This window comes from Nicotiana sylvestris, chromosome 8, assembly GCF_000393655.2.
Source record: "Nicotiana sylvestris chromosome 8, ASM39365v2, whole genome shotgun sequence".
In the NCBI taxonomy this organism is placed as follows: Eukaryota; Viridiplantae; Streptophyta; class Magnoliopsida; order Solanales; family Solanaceae; genus Nicotiana; species Nicotiana sylvestris.
In genome coordinates this window covers 25756601-25766640 of record NC_091064.1, presented here as the reverse complement: position 1 = coordinate 25766640, position 10040 = coordinate 25756601, and the positions used below count along the sequence as shown (strand labels likewise).

The 10040-nt window shown below is 36.7% G+C and overlaps 1 long non-coding RNA gene and 1 other non-coding gene across 2 annotated transcripts; one reads left to right on the top strand and one right to left on the bottom strand.

The window, feature by feature from the left end:
* Positions 1-440: 440 nt before the first annotated feature.
* On the bottom strand, positions 441-4683 carry LOC104236323 (uncharacterized). The gene is made up of 3 exons (XR_713400.2): positions 4546-4683; positions 2821-2936; positions 441-1046 (listed from the first exon to the last, which is right to left on the bottom strand). It is a non-coding gene; the product is annotated as an uncharacterized lncRNA (long non-coding RNA).
* A 4632-nt stretch (positions 4684-9315) lies between these two features.
* LOC138876622 (small nucleolar RNA R71) lies at positions 9316-9420 on the top strand. Its single transcript, XR_011401966.1, has one exon. It is a non-coding gene; the product is annotated as a small nucleolar RNA R71 (small nucleolar RNA).
* The last annotated feature ends 620 nt before the right edge of the window (positions 9421-10040 follow it).

The window sequence follows — 10040 nt, the reverse complement described above, 5'->3', positions numbered from 1 at the left end:
CTCTCGGTGGGAAAATGGCTAGCGGAAAAATAATTTCCCACGACATTCGTGGGTAATTCCCAGGGAGTTTTCCACGGAGGGTTTGGTGGGGTCACCCAGTGTAATTTCCCACGACGTTCGTGGGAAACGTAAGAAAATAAAATAATTTAATTTTCTTAAGTTTCCCACCGAATCCGTGGGAAATATTACAAATTATTTAGATATTTTTTTTTATTTTACCCATGGAAGCAAGAAATATTCATAACATCTGGAAAAAAATGCACAAAATTCTCACGGAGTCGGTGGAAATCCATGGGAAATCTGAAAAATATTTTCATGGCCAAATTTATTTTTAAAACTACACCACGCCAAACAAAAAGTACAACCAATAATACAAGACTAAATACAATTAAATATTCAAATATCAAATTCAACATGCAATCCAATTTATTTCATAAACAACAACTAATCAATCCATTTCATAATTAATCCAACTAATCCAAAAGTAGAACAAAAACTCAAAAAATCCAACATCCAAGTACCATCCAAGACAAGCTAATAAAAGAAACTACTCCTAGTCCTTAATTATCATTAAATGCTGGAGAACGAGGCACATGAAATGCACCAAATGCTAAGACGGAGTTTATCTGAGACTTGAGACTTTTAACATCACTAGTGACAAGTCTTAATGCATCGTTCTTTTGCCTCATTTCTTCCTCCCTTCGCCTTTCCCCTTCCTCTCTTCGCCTATCTTCTTCCTCCCTCCGCTTTCCATCTTCCCTTTCTTGAAGATACAACTCAGTAATCTTCGCTACCTTCCTATTCAATTCCTCAAACTCATCCAGATCAACCGAGCAATGTGAGAAAGAATAAAAACCAGACAATCCAGTAGTACAACGACCGAGACTAAACTCTAATCCAAGGCCGTAGACTCTCCCCTTATGCACACCACCAACTGCCTTAATCCGCATGTCCATGATCTCCTCTTGGGATGGTTGGATTGGCCTACCTTGATCATCAATCGGTTGACTTTGAATGAACTTCTCCAAGCTTCGTTTGAAAGTATCCTATAAAAATTACAATTATTATAAAATTGCAGCTATGTATGCACATGAAACAGCTTTTACATTTAAAAAGAATTAACTTTCAGGATAACTTGATACATAAAAAACAAAAAAAAGAAAATCAACCTTTTGATCATATCATAATTCAACAATTAAACACAAAGAATATTCAAGCTATGGCCGGCTGCACAGACAAGCTTTTGTTACAAAATAAACGAAAAAATGAATGCATATATATATATATATATATATATATATATATATATATATATATATATATATATATATATATAACCAAACCCCTTGCAATCTTTAAACTAGAGGATGATCATTGGAAGAAGAAAAAATGAAATTAAAAACGAAGTCTCGCTATAGATTTGGATACAATTCCATAGAAGGAACCATTGACTTGTAAATCTCATATATAAGTCTGTTCTCAAACTCAGTATTTGTATAACCCAATTTAGCTTCTCTTGCCTTTGGAATCATTTTCGCACCAAACACATCCCCATTGTTCAATGAGTTTACATTTCCAGCCAACTTAATCAATTTTATTGCTAAAGATCTTCAGCATCAATAATGTGCATGCTGGAAAAAAAAAATAAGCTTGTACAACTTTCTATAGGCTTATAGGCTAGATAGATAAAAAATAATGCAAGTAAAGCTTGTATTAGATGTTGAAATTATTTTTCTGTAACATAAAATGACGTAAAAGAGATGATCCAGTAGATTTAAGCAGCAATAAAATATTTTCCAGAGAAACACACATTATATAAGATCATGCTACTTCATCTGAAACAAGAGACCTGCTTTATAAATTAGAAATGAGATTCCACACCTTCAGAGAGCTTTGCGCTTTAGTTCTATTCTTTCCAGACTTAACTAGCAGCCAGAAACAAGTATTGTACTGATTGTTTATGTGAAACAAAAGGGAAACAGAGAAATTCTGGCCAGAAACTAGGCACACCCATATCAAAGAAGCAGCATTATCAATCAATCCAGAACAGAGAAAAATTGGCTAAAGTATCAAAAGTACATCTTTAGCAATAAAATTAACTCTAAAATACCTTCGCAGCTATATTCCTAGAACTTCATACAAAAAAAGAGATTGTTCTTTGGTTGCGGTTGGTGGCACTTTTATAAAGATGGAGATCTTCTAATATCCACAAATTCCACAATGCACGCTCGCAAAAAGGGCCACATTAAAGAGAATAAGGAGCATACACAGGGATTCCTTTAACTCTTCACTGTCTAGAATAATAAAATAAAAAGTAAATGGATGTTTTTACATACAATTTCATAGCACATAACAGTCAGACTCAGAATGTTTCAATCGGGTCAAGTATAAATATAGTAGTGTTAAGGCTGACTTACCAAAGAGCATTCAAGAGATTTAACTCACAGTGCATAGAAGCTCTGTTTTCCATTTCAATTGCAATATTCTGATGCATATAAGTTTAGTATTGCTCAACAATATTCTGATACAAACGGAGAGAGTAACAAGAACAGGAAAGTAGCAAGGTCATTATGTAACTTCACCAAAAGGGTGGTTCAGTAATTGGAAAAATGTTTCATTAGAGTTATCATTGGCAGTGGAGAAAGACAGAGAAGGGCAAAACCAACCATTAAAACTCCCTACAGCTCTCAGCATTCACCACAACCTTAGACTTAAAACTAATGAGACTTTCACAGTTTTTGGAGCTCTTTGCATTTTGAAAAGCTCATTAATAAGGTACCAACAAATAATCTAGTTTAAAATAAAGCTCATTAATCTTACATGGGTTGTCTCAGTGCGCGGTTCGACCCTAGTCTTGATTTTCCATCCTTCAACTTCTTCATGTGGGTTTCCTCAAATACCTCATCATGAGTAACTAGTCTTCCTTTAGCCTTTCCCTGAAAAATAAATAATATCTTAAGATATGATAACTAAAATAGTTACAAATCAAGAAAAATATAATAAAGACATTATCAATCTTCTTCTATGAGCCGCCATACTAATTGAACCGCATGTGTGCACTGAGCCACCCTTGTCGGACAAACGGGCTGCCCTTCCCTGGGCACTCTTTTTTTCAAATTCCGGAGAGTTCCAATACTCAAGAAGTTTAACCCAAGTCAAATCAAGACATTAATGAACAAAATTCCAAGTCCTTCAAAGCATAAGCACCATATAAATGAACAAAATTCCAAGTCACAAAAGCATAGTACAAGTCACAGCACATGTAAAAAATTCCAGATTTTAACAAAAGTACAAACTTCTCGCAAAAACTTGTGCCACAAAGAAAATCAACAAAATTCCTATTCTATAATCTAGAGTGCTTAAGTTTTCAATGAAATGCTTAGTACAAATATTTAGCCTACACAAAAATAATTTCCAGTATATGGGTACAAAGTAAAAACAACCTAATACTGCACGAAAAATAGGGAAACTTACTGAAACAGAAACGACAAGAAAGGAAGAATGCTAACTCTGTTTATTGAAATACCTCCTTTTATATAAGCAAGTTCTTTTCTACTCCACCAAAAGCTCTCCTATTACTCTTATTCCAAACAACCCACATGAGTGCTGGTGGGGCAACTAATTAGTAGACTTATACTTGCAGGATAGACAAATTACTAAATTAAGTTTGGACTTTAAATTAAATCCACACTCATTCCCAACCACCACATCTCAATTCAATGCATATAAAATTAGCATCCAACAGCTAACCAAAAATAAAGCATCCAACTTTATTTTGTACAAGGCATACAACTCCGGAAATCATCAATAAAGTGAAATTACATTAATTATAAAGGGCTGTAAGTGAAGAATTAATATAGGGACATACTCTGCAGATTTAGATTTTTAATAAGTCAAACTACAAGGTAATAAGTGTAGTATTCAACAATATCATTTGCTTATCCCTACTTAGCAATTTAGCAAACTATTTATGCACCAAACTTCTAAACGAAATGTAAGTTTCACAGTTGAAGAGAAATTCACAAGAATAGCAAAACAAATTAAGAAAATACAACCACATACCTCTAAGATTTTAAAAGAAAAAAGCTGGGACTTGCTCAGTTTTGTTTTAAAGATAAGTTCCTAGTTCATACTTCATATAAATGAAGAAAAAGAGAAGCCAAAAAAGCTCAAATTTCAAAACTTGATCCCAAATAGACGGCCATCTCAAAAAAATGAAGGATGGGCAGTGCCATTGGGCGGTGAGCATAGTGTATAGGAAAGAATTAAAATGGGTACACCGGGATTCAATAATTTAGCTGGAGCTTTGGCTGGAGCTTCGTAAGAGCATTCCGCTTCGTGTACAGCCAAATTTAGCATACTGAAATTCCCAACTGATGTATTCAGTATCTTATATTACTGGTGACGCCGGAGAAAGCTATCCTATTTCCTTAACTTACGGACAAATAGTAGTAATCTCTACTCTCTCAAGACCCAATTTGTTTGGAATAGATTGAGGGGACACAGGTTTAAAAGTAAAAGAAAGAGAAAGAGAGATTAACTTACCTACTCGTCGGAGTGAAGGGATTCCCGAAATCGCAAGTTTGCTGGGTGAAATTACTGTTTAAGTTTACAGAGAAGAGAATTGAGAGAAGAGAATTGAGAGAAGAGAACAAAGAATTTTCTGAATGAGAGAAGCGGCTGTGACCTAATTAGAATGTGGAAAATCCTTCTTATCAAAAAATAAAAGATATACTAATATTTACTTTCCCAGAGAATGCGTACTGGGAACTTCTTTTTTTATTTTATTTCTAATTATTTTTCCACTGAAATAAGTGGGAAACAAATTTCCCGGTTTTAGGCGCTAAACAGTTCCCACCAAGAATCTGTGAAAACTATTGAAACTTTGGTAAAATTTTCGTGTCCCCACTTTTCCACCGATTTTGTCAAATTTTTTGTGGGAATTACCATTGATATATTTTGGTGGGAAATATCCGTGGGAATTTTGCAGTATTCTAGTAGTTTTAGCCACTTATTTATGTAATCAAATAATTTCATAAGTTTTGAATAATTGAAAATACTAGAAAAGATGAAGAAATCTAAGATGCTCTTGCTCCCCGATGTTTCTTGTGTGTATTTTTCCACCTAAGTATGTCTCTCCCTTCAAAAATAGGCTTAGTCTTTCTTTTATATGTGTTGGATAGGTCTAGGGTCAAATAAACTATGTCCCGGGCAAAATAGGATGAAAACCACGTCAGCGGCGCCCAGTCCGGCGCCAGGCGCCCACCAGGGCGCTGGCCAAATTGTCAGTACTGTCTCTAGCGCCACAGGCGCATTTTCCCGGTTTTGTTCGTTTTAGCTCAAATCTTGTGCGTTTCGCCCCCAATTGCTCCCAAATAATTCCTACAAGTAAAAACACTTCAAATTAATATAAATCATAGCATTTAACATCTCAAATTCACGAAACAAAAGTAAAATATGAGGTGATATACATAGAAATATATATACTTTAAGCTAAACATCAACAGCCCATACTTAGACTCTTGCCCGTCCTCGAGCAATGGGACTATCTAATAAATCCTCAACTACGTACAAGTCTCAATCATAGAGGATCACCTTAACTTTTAACCACACACTATACCCTTGACTACGTACAATACCGGCACACAAGCATGAACACACAAAATTTCACATCCTTCCCATTTAAGCATACCCAAGTATAATATTTCAATTCAAGAAATTCCAACAACCTATTCGTCACCACCTAACCTCAAAAGTCGACTTGCAACCACTAAGCACCCTCAATTCATGCACTTACCCAACAAGAAAGTTTACAACATTACCAATCATTCATGAGATCATGTGCCCTCACCAACAAACAAAAGAGTGAATATAAATTGGTCCACACATTCAAATATGCTTTTGAATATGGATTAAGGACATCACACAATTGAACAAAATTCACTCACTCTTACAAAGAATTCATATGCATCCCGTGGCCGTACCATAAGCTTGCCCGTAGTGTATATCTCTACTAATTTAAACTAGCCAAATTTAGGATCAATTAGGACTTTAAGGTTGTAATGTAGGCTAAGGGACGGGTATGATACATTTAGAAATAGTGGCTAACCCTCCTAAGCACTTTAATACACTCCATTTACGATTCAAGCACATATTCTTCTCAACCAAATCACTTGCCATATACATAACAGCCCTCTTTTCAATGAAGCACTTCTATATTTTCACTATCACAAATCAATAAGAATTGGAGGTGTTTATTTTTTTACATACTTTCACTATCATTTTTCTTTTCTTTCATTTTTTTTCCTTTTCTCTTTGTTTTTTTCTTTCTTCACACACTCCATACATTAAAGTTCATCGGCTAGTAACCTTTGATTTCAACTTTAGTGCACCAACGGGCCCTTCCATGGTTCCACTCAAAAGCTACTCCCCAATCTCTAACCTTACTTCTTTTAGCGACTAAGTGTCTTAGGAGGTAAAGGTTCAATAAATATCAAATTAAGAACAAAATAGGGGTATGGCTTGTGATGTGGTTGCCAAAGAAAAGGTTTATAGGCTCAAATGGGCTAGCTACGGAAAATTTTATTTTCTTATGTGACAAGCACATCTATGATCAAACAAGAAAATACCTATGTCATCTCCTAGATTAGCACAACTTACAATTTCGATTCAATTAACACACGGGACGAGTTCTAGACTACACAGGATAGCACAGAAAATCACAAATCCTCACACACACGTTGCACATGACTCAATTAAGACGGTTCTGTTCAACTCTCAAGTCAAGCAAGCACACATAATTGAAAAATTTAAGCAATATTGCACTATGTGGCATACGAGTCAAACAACTGAAAAAATGTCACAAAATAGGCAATTTACTTTACTTAGGCTTCACAATTCAAACCAAATATACGGGAAAACAGAATGTATGTCATAGCCTAATGTGCCAACATCAACCATGTCAATGAGTATTTCAGAGTGACTCGGTTTCTTCCTAAACTACTCCTAAAAAATAAATAAAGTACCCGATTAGAGCTACACCCTTAGAAAAGAACCGACACCCAAAGAAAAACCAAGAGATACTACCTAACTATCCTAAACACAAAAAATCTTTTTGGTATTTTTAATCGGACTTTATCCCTCAAGAAATTATCCAATAGATCCCTCGTTTGGAAAAAATCCGAGTTTTTTCTATTTTTTTTCTTTTTTCGTTTCTTAACTAATATTGTTTTTTATACAATTACATTTCAGAAAGTAGTTTTCCTACCCCATACTTATATTATGCATAGTCCTCGATGTATGATCCCAAAAAAAGGGTGAGAAACACTCCCTGAGACCCTCTCGGGCCTAGCTCGGACATGATCCTCAATATTAAGAGTCGGGACGACCCCACACTTAAGCTCAAACATGCTCCTCAGCTTCAACTTTGGGTACTCAGACTTCTCCTACTCTGCAAAATAAAAACAACATAAAACTTGACACTAAAAAAATAATCAATAAATAAATTTTGCACGCTCTCGGAAGGTTTCCTCTTTCATCTCTGGCTCTTTTCTCAATCATCGTTACACGCTCAGCTAGAAACACCACCTCCTCTAACTTAGTTGTCCCATCTGGATCACTATAATTCACATACTGACTCTACTCTATTCCCTTCAATTCGACCACAGTAATCATGCACAAGTCCTCATAATGCTTAGGGAGCTTAAGTGCCTTGTACACATTAAATGTGACCTCTTCATCGTCAACTCTAATTTTTAACTTCCCTTCCCTCACATCAATAATTGCTCCACCGGTAGCTAAGAATGGTCGCCCCAAAATAATGGACACTTCCTCATCTGCCTCGTAATCAAGAACAATAAAATCAGCAGGAAGAATAAACTTTCCCACTCGAACTAACACATCCACAATAATTCCTTCTGGCATGACTAGTGACCTATCTGCTAACTGTAAAGTGATTGTAGTAGGTCTAAGCACCCCCAATCTGAGTTGCTTGAACAAATAGGATAGCATCAAATTTATACTAGCCCCTAAATCACACAGCGCTCTACCAACTTCTTATTTTCCAAGAGATAAAGGAATTGTGAAACTCCCAGGGTCCTTCAACTTAGGAGGAAGTTTACTCTGAACTCTGGCAATGCACTCTTCAGTAAGTGCAAATGTTTCGAACTCTTCATGTCTTTGTTTGTTTGTCATAATATCTCTGAGATACTTTGCATACTTTGGCACTTCCTGCAAAATTTCCACCAAAGGCAAATTCACACTCACTTGGCTAAAAATATCTAGGAATTTCTTGTACTTAGCATCATCTTTGTGCTTCTGCAGTCTTTATGAAAGCAGAGGTGGTGGCCTAGTCTCAATTACTATCTCGGGTCCTTTATCATCTTTCTCATTACCCTCAACTGGCTTGGGAACTAATTCTCCTTCAGGATGAGCTGTATTCTTCTTTTTCTTTGGAACTTCTTCTAATGCTCTTCCATTTCTCAAGGTAACCGCATTGACTTGAGCTTTAGGATGGGGCTCAGTGTCACTAGGAAGAGCCCCTACTGGTCTGGTATTTTGGGCACTGGCAAGTTGGCCCAAGTGGTGCTCCAAATTTCTCAGTGTTGTAGCTTGAACCTGCTGATAAGCCATTATTTTTTGATTGAAAGTTTGTTGATCTGCTATTAATTTCTGATGGAAAGTTTGTTGATCTGCTATTAATTTCTGAGTGAGGGCTTGCTGGTCGGCCATCAATTTCTTCATCATCTCCTCAAGGCTAGCTTGTTGTTCAGCCTGATGTGGTCTGTATTGTGGTTGAGGTGCTTGAGGCCGGTATTGATTTTGATTGCTTTGATTTCCACCCCAGGAGAAGTTTGGATGATTCCTCCAGTTGGGGTTGTAAGTGTCCCCATACTGATTAGTTTGGCCTCGATTTGCTTTACCCACAAAATATATAAACTCTGGATTTGCTGGGCATATATTGCTCATGTGACCCCCTCCACATACTTAACAAAATATTTGAACTTGTTGCACTGGCTGGGCTTGTTGCTTGTTAATGATCATGGTCATTTGATTGACTTGGTTGGTCAGCGTAGAGACCTGTGCTGACAATGCTAAGACAACATCTAATTCAAGAACCCCTGGTGATTTTTGTACCATGCTTCTACCCTTCTCTCCTTGCCAATCTGGATTGCTCTTGGAGAATTTGTTCAATAATGCATAAATTTCATCAAAGCTTTTCTCCAATACTTGACCTCCAACTGCCACATCGACTGCAGTTTTTGTTTGGGGATGGAGCCCTTCTATGAAAGTGTGAACTAACACTTCATTCGTTTGATTGTGATGGGGACAGTCTCTGAGTAGCCCCTTGAACCTTTCCCAAGCTGAGTATAAAGATTCTCCTGCTTTCTGTTTGAAGGCAACTATCTCACTTCTGATCTTTGCAGTTTTGCCTGAAGGGAAGAACCTTGCCAAAAAGTTTCTTGCCAAATCATTCCATGATGTAATGGAATTAGTTGGTTCTGCCTTTAGCCATCGCTTAGCTTCTCCCAACAGAGAGAATGGAAAAAGTGTGAGCCTCACATAATCTGGAGTGACCCCGTTAGTGATATAAGTATCACTAATCTCCAAGAAGTTCAGAATATGTTGCTGTGGATCCTCATGTGGAAGACCCATAAACTGCCCGTTTGCATGAAGTAGCTGGATCATGCTCTGTTTCAACTCAAAGTGCCCAGTGATTCTGGGCTTCACTATGTTAAAGGTAACATTAGCAATACTGGGTATTGCTACCTCCTGAACAGCCATATCTTGCTCCTCTGCCATGTTCACAGGAAATTGAATGAGTGCTTGAATATTGTTTGTATCCCTTGCTTCCCTCAACTTCCTGTAAAATATTTTATCAGGTTCGGGGTCAAAGCCGTTGAGTCTGTCTTGGCTTTTGACCCTACGCATTCAATCAAAGTTTCTGAGATTAGAGCAATAACCGAGTAACATTAGACTAGACGAAATAAACAATTAAAGCAAAAACTAGAAAGTAGTTTATATTCAGGTCCCCGGCAACG